Source organism: Trichechus manatus, unplaced genomic scaffold (genome assembly GCF_000243295.1).
Source record: "Trichechus manatus latirostris isolate Lorelei unplaced genomic scaffold, TriManLat1.0 scaffold00001, whole genome shotgun sequence".
In the NCBI taxonomy this organism is placed as follows: Eukaryota; Metazoa; Chordata; class Mammalia; order Sirenia; family Trichechidae; genus Trichechus; species Trichechus manatus.
Window position 1 is genome coordinate 45,666,217 of NW_004443937.1, and position 21,469 is coordinate 45,687,685.

General features: G+C 42.0%; 1 protein-coding gene and 1 long non-coding RNA gene across 2 annotated transcripts in view; both read right to left on the minus strand.

Annotated features, from left to right (window-relative positions):
• The window catches only part of MAGI1 (membrane associated guanylate kinase, WW and PDZ domain containing 1), a 659,819-nt gene that overhangs the window by 577,544 nt on the left and 60,806 nt on the right, over positions 1-21,469 (minus strand). The gene's annotated exons all lie outside the window — the stretch shown is intronic.
• Positions 1,261-6,067, minus strand: LOC111819768 (uncharacterized). Its single transcript, XR_002823338.1, has 3 exons — positions 5,462-6,067; positions 3,573-3,780; positions 1,261-1,404 (listed from the first exon to the last, which is right to left on the minus strand). It is a non-coding gene; the product is annotated as an uncharacterized LOC111819768 (long non-coding RNA).

The following is a 21,469-nucleotide window of genomic DNA, read 5'->3' on the forward strand; positions in this document are numbered from 1 at the left end:
TTTCACCCAGCCACCCACCCCGCCACTGATATACAAAACAAAGCCGCCACTTAAATTGAAACACCTCCCACCGAGTCACACAAAGCCAGCTCTGCACTGTCACTAGGTAACCTGAGCCCCTACTCAAGACCAGGCAGAGTGCTGGAGGTACCATAAGAGGATCTAAACAAGTACCTGTTTCACAAAACACATGGAACCAACAAAACAGCATGTGCTGAGTCCTAATGAAATCTCCCCGATGTCCAGTTCCCTCAGGAATCAGGCTCTAGGCCTGTCTCGTCCAATATGGTAGCCATGAGCCCAATGGACTACTAAGCACTTGTAATGTGACTAGTATAAAAAAGCACTTGTAATATGACTAGTATAACTGCGAGACTGAATTCTTAATTTGATTTAATCTTTACTGATTTAAATTTAAATTACTCAATGAAGCTAAATGTAAATACAGATCAAGTATTTCCAATGGAACTGTAGCATGCACACTGAGGTATCTTCTAACAGTAAAATACACACCTAATTACAAAGACAATATAAAAAAGTAAGATAATCTCAGTAGTAACTTACATATTGATGACCTGTTGAAATATTTTGAATATATTCAGATAAATAAGATAGCTTATTAAAACTAATTTTACCTGATACTTTATATTTTTTTTAAAGTGGCTACTAGGAAATTTAAGATTACATGTGGTTCACATATCTCTGTTGGAAAGCATGGCTCTAGAGAATCAAATCAGCTTAAACTTTTCGCTTTAAAACTTCGATTCCTTCAGCAGTCTGGTGAAGCCTATGGGCCCCTTCTCAGAATAATGTTTATAAATGCATAAAACAAAATGTGTAAGAGTACAGAGGAAACCAATTACAATGAATTGAAAACATTTTTTAAAATAAATTTGTAATATAAGTATGCTTTTTCTTAATTAAGGCCCTGAATAAAAACTGGTGAGTCTAACAACTACTGTAATTTCTAAGCAATGAAAAGCAAAAATGAAACTGTCAAACGATACTAAAATATCTGAGATTGCTATAGATGACAAAGTCACAGGTATTGTCTGTACCACTGTGGTTTTTTGCCTACATTTATAACTGAAGGAAACGCTCAAGTTCAGTTAGGGGTTGGTGAAAATGTAGATGTAATTTTTACCCCACCCAAGTTTAAGGGCCCCTGGATTCTGTCCACAGATCCTCGGGGACCCATGGACCCTAGGCTAAAAATGCTGCTTTAAACTTGGTGAATTCATGCATATCTGTTTTTCAAGGATGACCTTTATCTTTGGGATGTCATTTTACCTTGGCTCATTCCCGGTAATTTGGAGCTCATGACTCATAATTCCTGTTTTTGACCACAAGCAAACCAGGATTATGAGGAAGCTCTTGCACTTGTTTTTTTCCTATACTCTTGCTCTGCAAAGGGAACAGGAAGAGCAGTGAGGAGTGCATATTCAAAAGAAAAAAATCTCAGCTAAGTACCAGAAACAATTCTTTTGATCTGATGATTAATTTTTGTGTGCCAGAATATTCAGCAACCAGAAAGACCACACACATAAATATCAGTGGCACTTCATATAATAGTACAAAGTATTTCCCATAGCTTATTTTTTTCTACAAACACTTCTATAACATAAATCATGTGCCTAGTACTATTCTAAGGACTACAAATATTAACTCCTTAAACTTCATTACAGCCCTATGATTTGAGTGCTATTAGTATCATCTTCTTTTTACAGATGTGAAAACTGAGCCTCAGAAAGCTTAGGTAACTTGCCCAAGGTCACAACGCTGTGACTTCAACAGAGGTGGGCCATCTGTGCTGTCTTCAAGGAGAGGGCAACACCTCAAGACTCTACTCAGACAAAGGAGCAAAGTTTATTACCACCTTCATTCCTGCTTCTAAATAACTTACTGAAAACCAAAATTAGAAGAGATAAGGTCACCTTTATACCTTCTGGCCTATTCACAAGCAGGCTTCAAAATTAAACCAAACACTTTTCTTTGTCTGTGAGGAAAAATAAAGTTTCTCAATATCTCAAGCAGCTAATGCTCAGCCTGGCATTTTTTCCACTCTTATCTAAAATATGCTCCAGGAGAATCTAGGCCCAGTGATAAGCCAAACTAGCTTAAAAGAGATTACACACAGACTCAGGACTCCACCAGCAAGAGAAGGACACAGAAAGCTCAGTTCCTCAGAGGCCAGTCACTGTTTACACTTAGTTACCAGGGCCCAGCAGGTTTCATCAGCAAAACCAGCTCTACAGGTGTATCCAGGGAGGCAGGCAGACTTCACCACATTCTTTCCCCCTGTAGACAAATGAAGGTTTGTCTCCTTGCTGTGCTGGGCTGACAGCGCCAGATAAGCTTCTCTCAGACAATAACCTCAACAGAGAAACATTTTAGCTTGCTGCCACTTTATTATACTGAAAGTAAAATGGTCTTTCAAATGACAATCACTGAAAGAAAAAGCAGATAATGTTGCGATAACATTTATCTAAAAAGACAATGTTCATTAGGTACAATTTAAGGACAGCAAGAATCTTTAGGGCAGATACAACTCAATAAATGTGGCCCTGAAAACCTAGTGCTACCTTTTAAAAGGTCCCTTGAACTAAATTAAAAAGCCTCGTCTTGGCTGTGTGAACTGGTATCCCGTTTCGATAGAGTCCCAGTGGTAGCTATAATATTAAATAAAGGACGTCATTTCCTCCAGAGAAATATTTTTACCTCAACCCCACATTCCAGCACTCGCATACGCAAGACTCCAACACGGGCAAAAAGTCAGACCTAATAAGCCTGGATCGTTCTCAGATTAACAACCTTGAGGGAATAATCCTATAAAAAAATATTTTCAAAATTTGGGGTAATAACATTTTTGGGCCAGATGAAATTTGTTAGAGTTTGCACTTTTGTTCTGAAAACCTCTGCAGTCATTTGTTTCCCACACAGTTTTTCTCAGAAGCTACTTTGTGGTAAAGAAAGCCATCTCCTTGGCAGGAAGCCAGCTAGAACGGGGTTGCCCTGAGAGAAAGCCAGCCCCGTAAGCTGGCCTAAATGGCCACCTCTTGGCAAAGGTGGTTTATTTTTTACTTAGGCAGAGGTATGTGTACTAACATAGAAGAAACATTTGTGATGTATCATTTCATGAAACAAGAAAGATGCACAATATAATCGACTGTACGATCTCAGTTTTGTTGCTTCAAGTTACACAGAGTTACGCCAAACCGTTCCATGGTTATCTCTAGAGAGAAGAATGGGGGTGAGATATGTTACGAGGGGGACTGGGGAAAATGGCAGTATTGTGATTAAGGACACAGACTCTGGAAATGGACTGGCTCACTCCAATCCAAGCTCTGCCACTTATTACTGGGGTGCTCTTAGTCAAGTTACTTAAATGCTCTATGCCTCAGTTTCTTCATCTGTAAAAAAGAGCACACGACCTCAACTGTTATTGTGAAGATCAGCTGAATCGATAAATGCCAAGTGCTTAGAACAGCGCCTGGAGCCAAGTGCTAGGTAAGTGGAAGTGTTACTATTTTCATAATTCTCACACTTTATTTAATGACATCTGTCGTTCTTACCATAACTCTCATAATAAATGGGTACAACCACTGTCTCCACTGAGAGATGAAAGAATTGACGCTTAGAGAAATAAGGCACTTATTTAAAATCACACAGCTAGTAAGACGCTACGTGGAGGGGTCAGTCTCTGTTGTGTGAATCCAGCGTCCAGCAGTTTTAACCTTTCTCTTCTCTCTTGTTTGGCTTTTCTTTCTGTACTTAATTTCTCTTAGGAAGAAACAGAAGAAGGGAGGGAGAGAGAGAAATTTTTTTTTAAAAAGTGTTACATATATAGTTTTTTAAAACAAAACAAAAAAACCCTTAACATGTTAAAAATAAAATTCTAATAACTCAGACTCTTGGCTGCGTAATGAGAGGCGCCTTTCCTAGCCTCCTGGTCTGGCTGCACCTCAGTTCTGGTTTTGCCGGACAGGACAAGCGACATAGAATTGGGCAGTGGTCAGGGGAAGATACCACATAACCCACCTAAGAAAAATTCACCTGTCTGAAGAGTGTATTCTAAGACTCGGGAGTGGTGGTGTGACAAATCTGGGTGATTGAGAGAAGGAAATGCAAACAAGCAACTCTCTTCTACCTTTCCCTCCTTGAAATATCTCACAATTGCCTCCAAAAGAAAAAAATGTATACTGTGGTTCTTACTTTCCTTTACATCACTTTTTCATTTCTGGAATTGCTACGGTTCTCTTTCATATCTCAGACTGATAACCACTGATCTTTTAAAATGCCACCCTCAGTCACCGTGCAATTGTACAAAAGGAAAAAAAAAAAAAGAAAACGCCAGGGCTGCCACTCCCAGTATTTACCGGTGCTGAAGTGTTTTGTTTTTGGTGGAGGATGCAGACCTGACAAAGGAAAAACAAAAATCCTCTGTGTCAAAACACAAGTTGAATATGATTTCCTCCTCCCTGCCCTGGTGTCAAACGCACACAAACCCAGAGTGGCCCTGGGCTCACGGGGTGTTTCTGCTGAACAATAAACACGCCATCCTTCAAAACAACACACAGAGCCCCCCGCACATCAAATAAACGAAGCAGTTCCCGAAAGGGTATACTGGGCTTTGACGTCTAATGCTCTGAATGAAATGACTTTGTTTCCCCTACAAATAGAAGAACTAAAAATAAATACAAAGTGTTTCAAAGCAATGTGCTGGTCACTTCTTCCTGTGACTCAGAGCAACTTCATAACTTCTTTTGTATAATGACCATTGGCCAGGCACTAAGTGCTTTTTCTATGTACTGACTCATATACTCCTTAAATCACTCCCATTTTTCAGGTGAGCAGACTGGGGCTCATGGAGAATAAATAACTTGTCACTGGCATTTGGACCCTGGTCTGTCAGATGTTAGAGGTCGAGGTCTAAAAACATTGCCCTATATTCTAGTTAAGACCTTAAACAGTGACCCAATGGCCCCTCAACCAGGGTTTGAGCTAAGCTCATTCAGAGTTTCTGGGCTCCAAACCTCAGCCTCATTTCTTTTCAACAACACACCCAGACACCATAATGATCAATTACAAATTTTTTAAGTAGGTAAATGGGTAATTTACCTTTTAAATGGGTAAAATGAAAAGATTCACAATACCAAGAGCTGGTGAGGATACTAAGCAATAGAAACTCTTGTACACTGCTGATGGGAACGTAATCTGGTACAACCACCTTAGAGCACTGTCTAGAATTATCTACTGGAGTTAGGTGAATGCATACTCTATGATCCAATCCTACAATTCCACTCTGGGGCATACCCTAGAAATGAAGGTACACACGTATCAAAAGACACGTATGGCCATAATCACAGTGCCATTTTTCATGATAGCCCGAAGCAACAAGCAACACAAATGTCATCAGCAGTAGAACAGTTGGGTCTCAGCAGATACATCCATGCTGTTATACCATGTTCTTGCTGGTTGACGTTCAGTCCATTCCGACTCATGGCAGCCTCGTGTGTTACAGAGTAGAACTGCTCCACAGTGTTTTCTTGGCTGTAATCTTAATGGAAGCAGATCACCAGGCCTTTCTTCCAAGGTACTGCTAGATGGGTTTGAACCACCAACCTTCAGGTTAGCTGTCAAGCATAAATTGTGCTACTAGGGACCTATTATACTATACAGAAATGAAAATGAGTGAGTGACAGCTACAGATGACAACATAGGCAAAGCTCAAGCATAATGTTGAAAAAATAAAGCCAGGGGCAAAAGAATACATACTGTGTAACTCCATTTATACCAAGTCCAAAAGCAAACACAACTCATCAGTGGGCACAGAGGTCAGGAGAGTAGTTGCCCTTGAGGAGGGACAAGTGAACCCCAGAGGGGCTTTTGGCGATTGTCATGTCCTAGTTCTTGATCCGGCTATTGTTACTTAGGTGTGTTAACTCTGTGATAACTCAACCAACTATACACTTACGATTTGTGTGACTCTCTATCAGGTTACTCCCCCCCAAAAAATCCCAGGAAATTCACACAACCTTGAAGTATAAACCAAGCTGTTAAAACTGGAACCACGTGAACAGGCACAATGTCAGACACCCTAACCCTGGCTCAGTATTCTTAAATGCAGAAACAGCTCTGCAGAGATACCCTTCAGCCTCCAAAGTTCAGCTCCACAGTGTTTTAAACTATGTTCGTATTCAGTAAAGACCTGCTGACTGTGGCACCAAGGAGACGCATGTGCAGTCCACCTCAAGAGGCTCACACCAAGCACAGTGCCTAGGGTTTGAAAGTATAATTCTCTTTTGCAGTGGCAAAACCACTTAATGTTTTGGTACAAAATACCCTGAGCCTGGGTGAAAAAATAACTATTCCCTGCAGCGGCTACTAGAGACGCCAGGGTTAATCTGCTCTTCAATGTTCTCATCAGTGAGGGCAGCCTTACTTCCTACGGTCCCAAAGAAGACGACAGAGTTCTGGGTAATATGGCCCATACATCTGAGGTAAAAAGCTGATGCCCGCAGCACCAGTGAGGAAATGTACGCACTTTGTCTTTTGGCCAGTGTAGAAAGAATCCTAGTGCTTCTCACAACAGCCAAAGCACAACTCTACGGACGTCTCCAAGTGGCATGAGAGCACCAAAAGATATGGACCCAGGGTCTCTGAACTAGCTTGGTTCCCTCCCCACTCTCCAGTCCCTTCCTTTGGCTAACTCTCAAAAATATTTCAGACCTCCTCAAGCTCACAGCTCTTGAGCTTTCCTTGACCTCCCTTCCCCTCAATCGAGTGCCTTGCTCTTCTCCTCCCACAGAGTGCTGTTCCTTTTCCACTAGCCCTTTACTCAGATGGTCATTGTACCCTTATCTGCACAATGATCTGACTCACCACAAAGACCACTCTTCTGCCCATCACTGATTCCCCAAGACAAAGCACAATGTCTGTATATGTTGTTGTTGCTAGTTGCCATTGAGTTGGCTCTAACTCATGAAGACCTCACGTATAACAAAACAAGATGGTGCCTGGTCCTGCACCCTCTTCAAGATCGTTGGTATGTTTGAGTCCACTGTTGCAGCCACTGCGTATTTTGAGTGTCTTCCAACCTGGTGGACTCATCTTCCAGCACGATATTGGACAACATTGTGTTGTGATCCATATGGTTTTCACCGGCTAATTTTCAGAAGCAGATCACCAGGCCTTTCTTCCCAGTCTGTTTTAGTATGGAAGCTCCACTGATACCTATCATGACCCTGCTGGTATTTGAAATACCAGTGGCATAGCTTCCGGCATCATAGCAACACGTAAGCCACCACAGTATGACAAACTGACAGATGGGTATACAGAGTAGATGCTTAATAAAGTCTTAATGAATAAATTATTTTTAATATCAACAGTAACAACAAAGAGAAAAATCTTTCTGTTTTTCTCAAACCAACAATCACAGCCTTGTACGTTTCAGGAGTAATCTCAACTCGCCCCAGATGGGTTTTAACCAGTGAAGCAAATTTTTCTTTGAGCCTGAATCTGTCATGTGGAAAAGGTCCCAGTTAGACTTGCCTAGATAAGGAGAAAGTGATGTCTAGACAATTTTGCTTTAGCCTTCTTCTGGGAAAACCTCCAGCTATTTCACTGAACCACATATAACCAAGTCATAGTTCACATTTCACAGATTCCTCACTAGGCTTTTGACATCTTTAGAGAAGAGAGCAGGGGGAAGGGTGGGCAGACATCTGTCTTTAGAGTGGTTTCTAACAAACCAATGAGTACAAACAATTCCAAGAAGACTAGGCTGTCACTGGTTGCTGTGGTCACTGAACTTTCTAAAAAAGAGATCTGTCCTATGGAATGACTCCACAGGGGAGAAAAAGTACCTAATCATAATTTGATTACAAAATTTCATCCTGAAATCGAAGAGAAGATACTCACCCGGGCTCGAAGCTGGAAATACAGTTTTCATTGTTCATACAAATATACAGCTGAAGCAGAGCTGTACAGGAAAGCAGGTTCTTGGTACCCTTCACCCATTTCAATTCTCCCACTTCTCCCTGGAATTTCCCTACCCTTGTTTCCATATGGAATCCCTGGGTGGTGCACACCATTAACCAAAAGGTTAGAGGTTCAAGTCCAGCCAGAGGCAACTTGGAAGAAAAGCCTGGTGATCTACTTCTAAAAAGTCAGTCATTGAAAACCCTACAAAGCGCAGTTCTACCTGACACTCAGGAGGTCACCATGAATTGGAACTGACTCCACATCAACTGGTTTTAACTGGTTGGTTTCCATATAATTTCCCTATCCTTGCTCCTACGCGCCCACAAGGGAACAACAATTCTGAGAAATGAGTTTAGGTGCCCCAGTTACATGCATTCCTTACCTGTCTTTTAATAACACATCACTCTTATTGTCCTTCTTATCTCTAAGCTGTAAGTTCCTGGTGGGCAGGGACTTACCAGGATTTGTCTTTTCAATGCTATAGGGAGCACAGAGCCCAGGCCAGCCTAATAAGGAAGGTATGCAAATACTGACAGGCTCAATGGATGAATAAGTGAGTTAGGTTCCCTTTCTGCTTTAAAATGACATGAAATCCCAGAATAACCTTTGGAACTTCCATGATGCCATGATTCCAGGGACAAGAGGGTCATCTCTGTTTCCATCTGGAAACATCCCTGTAACAGACTTCCATTTGCTGAAATGCATAAAAACAGGACAGACAGACAGGAAACTAACTGGTCTCTGTCCAGTCAAAGAATTTTTCAAAACAAGTCTACAGAAATAAAAGTCACTCTGAACTTGCTACAACTTACCAAGGATGTACTTCCCCTGACCACTTTCCTCCCAGGGCTTTGAATTCATTCTGTTATCCATCCCATCCCTTCCTGGGTAGCAACTGCTATTGTTATTTTCAACTCCATTTCCTTACGCAACACTGAAAATGCGTAAGGGGACTGTACACGGTTATTGAATAAATAATTGGGACCCTGAATATTCCTTGAGTAAATTTAGAAAAAAAAGGTAAAACCCAAAAACCGCACTGAAAAAATAATTTGTGTATACAACATGGCTGGCTCTAACAGCTGAAATACGTTTGTACACATTGCTACGCTGGGTGCCTTGGGAAGTAATATTAAAATGGAGCCCTTGTGGAGATTCCAATGAGATAAGGCAGGTCAAGTGTCCAGATAGTGCCTCACAACGGCACTCTGTGGAAAACAGGTAGCTATTATCCTCACTTTCAATATAGTCAGGAGCTGAACTGATAAAACTACACCCATTCATGTGGTTTTTACAAGTTTCGAAAAACAAGCTTTCCAATAAGGACAGACTACATTCCTCGTCCCCCTGACCTTCCTGTCAGGCTTCCCTTAATAAAGTTTCTGCCTGATAAACATCGTGAATGTTCCATTGTACTGAAAAGAAAGACGCTTACGCCAAACTGCTTGGTAGGGCTAGCGGCTTACGGGCCACTTGGGCCACCTGAGCACCGAGTTATCCTGAAAAAGTTCTTCCTCCAACTGGGACAGCCTCCACGATCTGACTCGGCATAATATCCATCAAGCAGCTGTTTTCTTTCCACTAGCTTTCTCACATCACCCGTTTCTACATTAGAAGTAAGCATATTTAGCTTGTTTGTTCTCATAGACATCGCTCTGAACTGTACTCATAAATGTGTTCAAGCTCTTCTAGGAGCTATACACACATAAACACCCTAACGTATCTTCCAGCTCAGTTAATTAAAGAAGATGAGATTTGTTATACTGAAATGTTCACTGAGACAGTCTTGACAAAATGGGCAGGTAAATTAGAAATCAACGTAATTTCAGCCCATTAAGCACAGTAAGAGCTCAGCTGCTAACCAAAAGGTCGACAGTTCAAATCCACCAGCCACTCCTTGGAAACCCTGAGGCAGTTCTTCTCCGTCCTGTCGGGTACCTATGAGTCAGAATTGACTTGACAGCAACGAGTCTGGGTTTTTTTTGTTTTTTTTTTTTTAAAAGCGCAGAAATGGCCATGATCATGTCTTTCAAAATCCTGTCACTGCCTCCTTCACAGCGCACCTCTGCCCCCAGTAATCACTCCAGTGTCAATGATCTGTGGAGAATCTCAAGATCATGAGGACTTGAGAGGAGCCAATCCACCGACCTGCTAAAGGATGGCAGCCCCTAACTGACGGAAGAAGGCACCTCCACAGTGATGTCAAAAATGAGACACTGGGAGCAGGCAGACAGGAAGGAGGAAGGAAGGCTCATGTGAAATTACCCTGACACTCCAAACAAGGCCTCCTATCCCTGGGTCAGGAAGAGAATCAGAGAGAGAGAACCCTTCCCAGCACAGGGGCATGAGCCCCTGGCTCCCCTCCTACAAAGAGGTTCAGAGAGGGCAGTCTCCCGTTACACACCTAAAAATTCTCTTTCTCCAACTCTCACTTGCTCCCTTTCCCAAGGCTCCTTTCCAAATAACGGTGTCAACACCTTTCCTCCCTTCCAAACTTCAGGTTATGTAGCACTAACTCGCCTCAGACAGGTGTTTTGAGTAGCTTCACACCTTTATCAACCTGAGCAGAATCCCTAAGAATCATGCAAATCCTCAGGCTTACCCTGGATTCACTGAGGATGTCCCTTTCTGATGATCTCCTGTCTCATGAAGACACCCCAAATCCAAGGGACATACAGTGCCCATTTCCAGGAGGTCTGAGTCACACAAGAAATAGAAAAAATTTCAATAAGAAACTCTTTGGGAAATTATCTACATCTAACTCACCTCTTTCTGGGCCCTGATGATACCCAAGAACTTTTCATTAAGGAAAGCATGCTTGGCCAAAGCCCCAGGACAGAATTAGCCGTGCTGTAAAACCTCGTAAGAGGCCAGCACCTGCTGCATACATTTTTCTGAGCCAAGAAACAGATTTGGTTGTAAACGATTTTTCACTGAGCAGCGTGGAAATGAACACAACTCTCTGGTAAATGTTCCCGGACACACAAATTCTGAGACTCATTTAATTCAGTGCTTTAAAAGCTTCCACCGGACGAGAATGGTTACACAACTTGAGAAACGTAATCGATGTCACTGACTTGTAAATGTAGAAACTGCCAAACTGGTGTACGTTTTGCTGTGTACGTTAAAAAATGAACAAAATTTAAAGGCATAAACTATCCAAGTATACACACACAAAAAAAAAACCTTCCGTAATTTGCATCCCACCCTCCCAACCTGTGCGGTATCTGAGGACCACTTCCTCCACTTCACCTTGTCTTTGTTTTTTAAGTTTGTCTTTTTATGTAGTTCAGACGGAAACAAATTTCAAATGGGAACTTTATATCTCCTCTAGAAGTCGGTATATAGAATTGGCTATCATAAAAATAAGGTAACTCTAAAAGCAGATACAATGAAAACAAAATGACTGCATTAAAAACTTAGTAGCTTACTACTGCTGACTGGAGGCTCTGAACCTGGGGGCCTCTCAGTTAGAAAGGGAGACTAGCAACTGTTAGGAGGTTGTTAAAGACATTTGAGCACCCAGTGGAGAAGTCTTTGATGTACAGTGAAACCTCTGAGAGCAGGAACTCTATCGGACTGCCTTGTTTTTCAGGGTCTCACAAGTTTTCCACCTTTGACAGGGTGCAGTCTGACCACTTTTCTATCACTCATCTTCGTGGAAAATATCTGAGTTTTCCTTCTCTGACAGGTTTCCCCCTTACACAGGTTCTGGGTTTCGCAGGTTGTACTGTAATAACAAGAACTGAGAAAGAATTAGTAGGAAAGAGAAAGGGGACTGAATCTGAATTGAGGCAAGAACTCAAGAAGACAAAAGCTGGGGGTTTATTTCACCTTTCTCTTCTCTGCCAAGGGTATATGACATTGCTATCTAGGCTGCTTCCCAGATGTAAAAGATGCTACCAAAGCCATAACTTTCACCTGGAAGTGGCCAGCTGGGGCAGGGCTCATCTTTAACACATCCATGTCTAGGACAGTCAGTGACAGTCATATTTATTTGTATTTACTAACCTCTCCACAAAACATTCTGGACAGTAAACCAGGAGTAATTTTCTAGCATCTGAGATGTTATACAGTTTACAAAACAGCCGTTGTTGCCAAAACAGCCCTAGGTAATTCTATCAGCTGGGTCTGCCTGAGCTCCAGACAGTGAGTGGAGCCTGAACTGAACATGCCTAATGTAGGAAAAATATTTTAACAAGATACAAGAAATAGCAAGGTGTTCTCTCTTCTGCAAGATCGACCTTCAATAGCTCAAAGTCACAGCAAAGCAATAAAACTTTGGGTGCCTCTGTTTCCCAGAATTCAGACGGAGGTTTTTTTTTTTCCCAACCACAGATATCTCTGCCGCGTGATAGAATCCTGGAATTTCTCCATCTTGTGCTTAAAAGAGACAAATCATTGTGGTGTTGAAGAAACAGAAAAGACAAAGATTATGACCTTTGGAGCAAGATGGAGTTGTGATTAAGTACCACTGCTGCCGCTTAGTAGGCCTCAGTCTGCTCATCTGCAAATGAGGTGTCAAAAATAATCAAAACTCAAAAAAAAGTTGAACATAAGGGTTATTCTGAGTACTCTATATGCATATAGGGACACCATTTTGACTCCAGAAAAAGCAAATGGCTTGAAGAAGCTAGGTACAATGAGGCTTATAAAGAGAAGAGGAAGGAGAAGTACAGAAGATCAGCCACTGACTAATCTTAACATGATTGATTGAACCCTGCCCTCTCCCTTTTACTGAGATCAACTGATATCGGGTCACTGGATGGTCTCTGGCTCTCTACCCAGCCGTATCTTTTGAAATTCAAATTCAGCAAACCAGCCTTAAATAGGAAAGAAAGGATTTGCAACTTTGGGTGAAAGAAAAACCACTGGGGGATTAATTTTGGTAAGGAATTTCTTTAAAGTGAATATTTGGTTTTGTGGGTAAGAAAACCCCAAAACCAAAGCAAGACATGTTACCAATTTCTCTCTTTAACAGGGGATAATCTGCTGACGGTTGTTTTGAAGATCACAGGAGGCAATGTACATAAAACGCCTGGCACAGAACCAGGAACATAGTTGCCTCTCCCCTAAAAATCTACAAAACTCATGAAATTAATAATATTAATTTAGCACTATCTGGCATGTTGATTGCGAGTATGGCACAGGACTGGACAGTGTTTCCTTCCGTTATACACAGGGTTACTATGAGTGAGACCGACTTGACAGCACCCAACAACGTAACAACATCCGGCATGTACTAAGTGGTTAACATGGTCTAAATGACGCACATATACTGACTCGTTTATCTCACAAAACCAGACGAAGCAGGCACTTAGAGATTATTATTTCCACTTTACAGATGAGAACACAGAAGCACAAAGAGGTTCAACAACTTGTCCGAGGTCACAGGCTTAGTAAACAGAAGAGCAAGCGTTCAACCCTAGGCAGTTGGGCCCCATAGCTCACAGTCCTAACCTCCTGGGCCACGGTGTCACCTCTGTCCAGAGCCCAAGGTAATGGACAGAAGGACTGACAGACGGATAGCTACACGATAAAACCAGTACAGTAAAATGATAATTGCAGAATCTAAGTGGTGGGGATATGGCATTCACTGTAAGATTCTTTCAACTATGTTATGTGTTTTGAAATTGTAATAATAAAATACCAGGGGGTGGGGAGAGAGCCCAGAATGTAGTTTTCTGCTCAAAAATGGAAGACCATTAAAGAGGATTTGCCAGTAATATCAAGGGTTCAAAAAAAACTGTCCCTATTCAACTCTATAAACACCAAACCCATTGCCGTCAAGTCAATTCCGACTCATAGTGACCCTATAGGACAGAGTAGAACCGCGCCATAGAGTTTCCAAGGAGCACCTGGTGGATTCAAACTGCTGACCTTTTGCTTAGCAGCCAAAGCTCTTAACCACTATGTCACCAGGGTTTCCGTTAAACTCTGTAGGCCACATAAAACGAAATGAGACTAAAGGGGCACAAAAGCCCAGGGGCAAAGACTAGAAGGCAGGAGGGGACAGGAAAGCTGATAATAGGGACAGTGTTGACATGTCATGGGGTTGTTAACCAATGTCATAAAACAATACGTGTACCAACTGTTTAATGAGAAACTAGTTTGTTCTGTAAACCTTCATTTAAAGTTCAATAAAAAAAAATGTGCGTGTGCAGTCTGGCTTACCCTCCTGCACTCTGATGATTGACCATGAGAAGAACATGCCGGTCAGAGAAGAAAGAGGAAATAAATGTAACAGACCCAAACCCAACCCACACTCTGGAGCTAAGACCAGTCAACCCACAAGCCTGAAGTTAAGCCACCCCACAGACCTGTGACTAAGAAATAAATTCTTGTTGTTGTAGGTCATGAGTTTTTGAGGCTGTTTGTTACACACCATGATTACAGCAATAGCCACCTGATACAATAAGCCTCGATGGTCATGGCGTTGCAACCAAGAGAATCATCAAAGAATAATGAATACGTACTTGCACAAGGTTGCTGAAGGATCACCTGCTAGCATTATAGATAGATCAATTCTTTTAAAAATATAAAGCCTTGAACTATGAATGTTTATGAACCATTACTTAAAAGGTCTTCTAGACATCAGAGCCTTGAAGCAGGGGGGTCCAATGTGGAATTGTTCTTTATCCATTAAGGGCCTGTAGCTCGCGGTTGTAAGTGGTGTTGAACCTGAGAAAAACCATCCTGCCACTTCTCATAACTCATTATCATCCCTGGAGATGAGCTGATTTAAAAAGGACCCAATTTGAAATGCTCTCTGAAACACTTCAGGCCTCTGCATTCTCATTGTAAAATTTCTCCATTCAACCATCTCCAAGCAGTCACTCCAAGCCGGCAGCCAGCAGACTCTGGTATCTGAGACCCTTTCACCCAAAGAGATAAAATCTGCATGCCAGTCAGATGTTTTTATGTAATTCAGAGAAACCAAACCCTGAAGAGACTGAGCTCAGCTACAAATATTTGTGATGCAGACTCAGGCACATCACCATTTCCACAGGAGACCAATGCCTTCCCACCTCCTGCTGGGAGGAAGCATCCAGCTTCCTGACTGAGTGCTATACTAGGATTAACCCGCTCCATCCATCCTGGGATTAACCCACTCCATCCCCTATTACCACTACCCTTTACCTCTGCACCAAGCAACCAAGAGGGTGGAAAGGTTTGGATTCTTTCCCAGCGGCAAACATCTTACCCTGTATATTAGCTTCTTACAGCTGTTGTAACAAAACACCCCAAACTAGGTGGCTTATAAGAACAGAAATTTATTGTCTCACAGTTCTGGAGGCTAGAAGCCCAAATTCAGGGTGTGTTCTCTACGAAGGCTCCAGGGAAAGAGCCTTTCTTGTCTCTCAGCTTCTAGTAACCCCAAGCGTCCCTTGGCTGGTAGCTGCATCTTCACGTGGTTGTTTTCCCTCTGGATGTCATTCTGTGTCTCTTTCATAAGGACACCAACTCAGACAGGATTAGGACCACCCTATCTTCAAAGACCCTACTTCCAGGTCATGTTCACAGGTACTAGGGGTGAGGACTTCAACGCCTCTTTTTAAGGGACACAATTCGATCCACGACATCCCGCTGGCTATGCCCAAATTCACTATAGCTTCCCCTTGGGCACAGTCTATAGCCATGTTACACCTTAGCAAGAAGAGGCCCAAGGAGAATTCAAATGGGATAAGATCTTAGCCAGGCGATGGGAAAAAGACTATATCTAGGGGATGAGAGGGAAGGCCCTCTGTTCAAGCTTTCTTGGGTTCACTTGCTCCCTTCAGCCTTCCAGCCTAAAAACCAGTTGCCATGGAGTTGACTTCAACTCATGGCGACCCACATCTGTCAGAGCAGAAGTGTGCTCTATAGCATTTTCAGTGCTTGATTTTTTCAAAAGTGGATTGCCAGGCCTTTCTTTCGAGGCACCACCCAGGTCGTGGAACTTTGTTATAGCAGCCCTCAGAAGTGAATGCAGACCTCAAGGTTAGCATTTTCTACTCTTTTTTGTCATCTGCAGCATCTTTTTAAGAAAAAATTTTAAAGTTCCCTTGGGTTTCACAGGGTTCGATAAAATACCACATTTAAAGTTCTGATATTACAGCCCCATGATACTCTGATACAAATTTGGCCAAACCGTGCGGTAAGGACTCTGTTTACACAAAGCAATCAGTACCAAGCACTGTCTTCTGGCAAAACTATGAACCCCTGGAAGAATGTACCACAATATTATATATCAGTACACGTGCATATACATATAGACAGATAAGCAGTAGAGTAGCTGAGAGCTTCAGATCTGGGTTCAAAACTCACCTTCAACTCTTAATGATTTTTGGACTTTGGGCTAATTAACTGTTCCAAATCTTAGTTTCATTATCGATAAAATAAGAATAATAATACCTTGACAAGGCTGTTTTGAGGATTAATAGGAAAAACACTACATAAATTGCTTAGCCCAGAAAGTGGCATAGAGAAAGCATGGAATCAATATTAGTAATTATTATATATTGATTTGGCTCAGTCTCATTTTCTTTCTCAAACTCATTAAGACCTTTTCATTTTTAGAACAATTCATACAATCAAGAAAAAAAAGTAAACAATAAAGACTCCACTTAAAGCATTAAACAACTTATAATTACTATTACTACTATTATGATAAAATATATTTTGCATTAACTTCATCCAAAATTCATTTTTATAGTGTAAAGCAAATGTGGTTTAAATTGATGTTGATTGTTCCCTTTTCTGAATTAGCATAAAGAATATAAAAAAGGAAAGGCACAGAAAAATAAGAACTTTCTTTAAATATTTACTTTTAAAATTCAAATGTAATCCTAGGAAAGTGAAAAGTTAGGACTCAACTACAGCTTTGCTGGAGAAAGCTACTTATTTTGCTCCTTGAGAACATGGGTGTGGCATTCATCTCAGCTGCCCAAGCACCATGCAGAGTTCCTGCAGGAGCCGACCTTCAGACATTCGCTGAAAGCATGAGAGGTGAATGGGTGGGTGTGCGGGTATGTGGGTGGGTGGGTGGATGGGTGGATGGATGGATGGATGGATGGATGGATGGATGGATGCATGGATGGGTGGGAGGGTGGGTGGAAGGACAGATGAATTAACTAATACAAAATAGTAACATAAGGTTAGTTATCTATTGCTGTATAAAAACCACCCCAAATTCAGTGGTTTAAAACATTTATTATCTCAGTTTCTGTGGGTCTGGAATCCAGGAACAGCTTAGTTGGGTGGTTCTGGCTTAGCATCTCTCAAACTTTGCAATCAAAGTACCAGTGAGTTGCGCTTATCTGCCGCTTCACTAGGTCTTGAGGAGAACCAGCTGTCTTAGTTATCTAGTGCTGCTATAACAGAAACAGCACAAGTGGATGGCTTTAACAAACAGAAATTTATTTTCTCACAGTTTAGATGGCTAGAAGTCAGAATTCAGAATGCCAGCTCTAGGGGAAGGCTTTCTCTCTGTGTGGTTCTGGAGGAAGGTTCTTGTCTCTTCAGCTTATGTTTCCTGGTTCCCTGGAGAGCTCCATGTATTTTGGCATCTATCTTACCCCATCTCTGCTCACTTATTTAATCTCTTTTATATCTCAAAAGAGATTGATTCAAAATATATCCTACACCAATCCTGCCTCATTAGCATAACAAAGACAACCCATTCCCAAACGGGATCATAACCACAGGCATAAACTAAAAAAAAACTCATTGCCATGGAGTTGATTCTGACTCATAGGGACCCTACAGGACAGAGTAGAACTGCCCCATAGGGCTTCCAAGGAGCAGCTGGTGGATTCGAACTGCCAACCTTTTGGTTAGCAACCAAACTCTTAACCACTGTGCCACCAGGGCTCCAGACCAGAGGCAGAGAAGTTAGGATTTACAACACATATTTTTGCGGGACATAATTCAGTCCATAACACCTGCCAAGTTGGCAGGGGGCTTCAGTTCCTCACCATGTGGGCTTCCACAGGGCTCACAACCTGACTACCCCTGAGCAAGTGATGACCGACAGACAGAACACCCAAGACGGAAGCCTAGATACTTTGTAAGCTAATCTCAGAAGTGGCATCCCATCACTTCTGCCATCCCTATGCTACTGGTCACACAGACCAACCTTGTTACAGTCTGAGAGAAAACGCACAGGGGTGTAAACACCAGGAGGCAAGGATTATTGGGGGCCATCCTGGAGGAGGTATAGTTCAAAATCATCATCTTCTAAATTCTGAAGCCAAGGTCAGAGAGTGACAAAGTAACGCAGCATCATAAAAACCAAACCAGTTGCTGTCGAGTCAACTCCAAATCACAGAGACCCCACATGTGTCAAGAGTAGAACTGTGCTCCACAGGGTTTTCAATGGCTGATTTTCCAGAAGTAGATCACCAGGCCTTTCTTCCAAGGTGCCATTGGTAGACTTGAACCTCCAACCTTCCAGTTAGCCACCGAGCACTTAACCATTTGCACCACCCAGACTCCTAACGCAGCATCATAGCAGCGTTATTTTTTTTTTTTTAAATATTTTATTGTACTTCAGGTGAAGGCTTACAGAACAGATAGTTTCTCATGTAACAGTAGCACACATGCTGTTTTATGACATTGGTCAACAACCCCACAACATTTAACCCTCTAAATTCTCAACTTTTTTTTTTTTTTTTTTGGTGAAAATACACATAGCGAAAGTTACGCCATTTCAAAAATTTTTTTACATACACATTTAAGTGACATTGACTACGCTCTTCTAATTGTGTTGTCATTCTCACTTAAGATGAAGGCTTACAGGACAAAATAGTCTCCCATTTAACAGTTACTACAACTGTTGCCCTATGACAATGGTTAACCATCTCACAACACATCAACAATATCCTTACTCTATTTTGTGTTCCCTATCATCAGCTTCCTACTCCCCTTCTGCCTTCTGGGCCTTGTCACTGGACTCCTGTACCTCGTTACTCTCATGGTTTTACTGGGCTGTCCACTCCCAGGCTGAACAGTGAACCTCGAAGGTAACTTCACCACTGAGCTAAAAGGGTGTCTGGGGGCCATACTCTCGGGGTTTCTCCAGTCTCCTTTAGGCCAGTAAATCTGGTCTTTTTTTTTTTTGGGAGTTAGAATTATGCTCTACATCCTTCTCCAGCTCCGTCCAGAACCCTCTGTTGTGATCCTGGTCAGAGCAGTCAGCGGTGGTAGCCGGGCACCATCTAGAGCAGCGTTATTTTTGCACAGTTGTGAAAGCTTAGACAAATCGCTCAAACTCTGTTGCAAAGATGAAAAGGGAAATATATGTTGTCAAAAACCTAAATGCTCAGAGAAACACCAAAAATTAGTGTAACATAATGTATTTATTGTGAGTAGACACGATTTGAATCAGGCAGTGTCATCCAAACATGTCGGGAAGGCGCTCCGAAGAGGGGACAGTGAAAGTGGGTTATGTAGGTGATTGTTATGTGAATCTCTCAGGAGACACCATCAAAGGGGTTCAGGGCTACAGAAACAGAATCACCAAGGACATGCCATACATCCTAAAACAAAGCCTCTAGTCAGACCCTGGAGTTCCTGCTTCCCAAGGCTGGCTGCACATAGGTAATTTTCCAAAAGAACCCAACACCTAAGGGAAAACGATCTCTGCTAAGCTGCTTACTAGGCTTAGGTTTATGAGACTTTAGGAAAACAGTTCTACAGCCTCAAGGTTCAAAAGGATTCCTGAAGGCAGATGGTCTGGGTGGGTGACCCCAATTCCATGAACCCAGAAATCTGGATTCCAGGAGAATCAAAACGATTTTGTCACTGTAAAGAAGAAATCAACTTGGATTTTCCTCCTGACCCAGAAATGACTGCAACGCTCCCGCTGCTGACCTTTCAATTCCTGGCAACAGTGATTTTCACTCTAAAAAGTCAGGACTGGGCTCACCAAACACATCGCTGCCCAGAAGGCAAACTGCCCAGAAGGAGCCCAGGCGAGGCCAGAATGAGAAAAGAGTTTTGACTACAAAATGGTGCGATCTTTCGATTCCTCATATAGGCACATTAGAATGACAGGGCCTTCCACATTTCATGTAAGGCATAAAATGGAAGGAAAGGCTTCTCTGGAATGCCTTATGATCCAAGCCTGAATTAGAAGATGGCTTTATATCACCGAAAGCTTCGCACTTTCTCTGTGCTTTTTCATCCGTAATCAAATGTCACTCAGACTTGGACTAAAAATAAGTCACAACTGACAAATGTCGACTCTCCTGAGTGAGCTTTGCTCTGACTGGATCAAGCCTTTGGGTATCCTTATTTGGCAAATTCTTCCTCATTTTCAATGATGTTTCTAGAGGACAGTGGCCAGTAGTCGTTAATTCAAAGCTCTTGCAATTGTATGTTTGGGCTGAGGATTAAGGGAAAATGCCAAGCTGAAGTCAGTTTCCACTGAGTGATGGAGACGGTCTCCATCCCAAAGGGTAGCCTTTACTTACGGCTGCTTCCTGTCCTGGTACCTTTAGACGGCCCCTTGCAAGTGTTTTATCATAGATCCACTCTGAGTGCTAAGAAGCCAGAAGCATTTGGTGAAGTCAACTGTGTCTCCCTGTGTGAGTCTTTCCCTCAGGTGATATGGTAAGAAATGCTGAGTCACGAGTTATCCACAAATTAAGGCAAACCATCACCAACATCTTCAAACAGGGAATTTATTGTACATGTTTTATTAGGAGCAATGGTGGCGCAGTGGTTACAGCTCTCAGCTGCTAACCGAAAGGTCAGCGGTTCAAACTCACTAGCCACTCCGCAGGAGAAAGATATGGCAGTCTCCTTCCATAAAGATTTACAGCCTTGCAAACCCTATGGAGCCGTTCTACTCTGTCCTATAGGGTCACTATGACTTGGAATCGCCTCAACAGCAGTGTGTTTGGTTTTCTTTTTTTTTTTTTGGGGTGGGGGGACTTATGTTTTGAACAGAATGGGAGGAGGGTGTTAAAATGCAGGCCATGCAAAATTTACTTCAAAGGCCTTCCTCACTGATGAGTTTATTGGTGGTAAATTTTTTTGATCATGTTCACAGTTAATTATTAAAAATCTCCTGCATTTTTGTTACTCTCTTGAACCAATGTCAGTTGCATACATGAATTAATCAAAACGCACTTTGCTTAAAGCACAGATGGACCATGAAGGGGTATTAGAAGTTGTGCAGCGAAGTCTTGAATTAGTAGAAGCTTTATTACCTGCTCTAATTCAAATTACACACTTGCACACTTGCTTTGTTCAAAAGGCACAATGGCGGAAAGTGTCCTCAAATGACACCTCCATCCTCAGCAGGTATTCTCTTACAGGTATTTTCAAGCAGAAGCTGTTGGAATATTTCAGGTTAACAAGAAACAGAAACCACCCCAGCAGGCAATCTTTCAAATTCTAATTCCAGGAAACCACAATGTCAATTAAAGCACTTAACCCTGAGTAATGTTTAATGATATTCAATACCTATTTAGGGATGATGGCGATGCCATTATGCGGT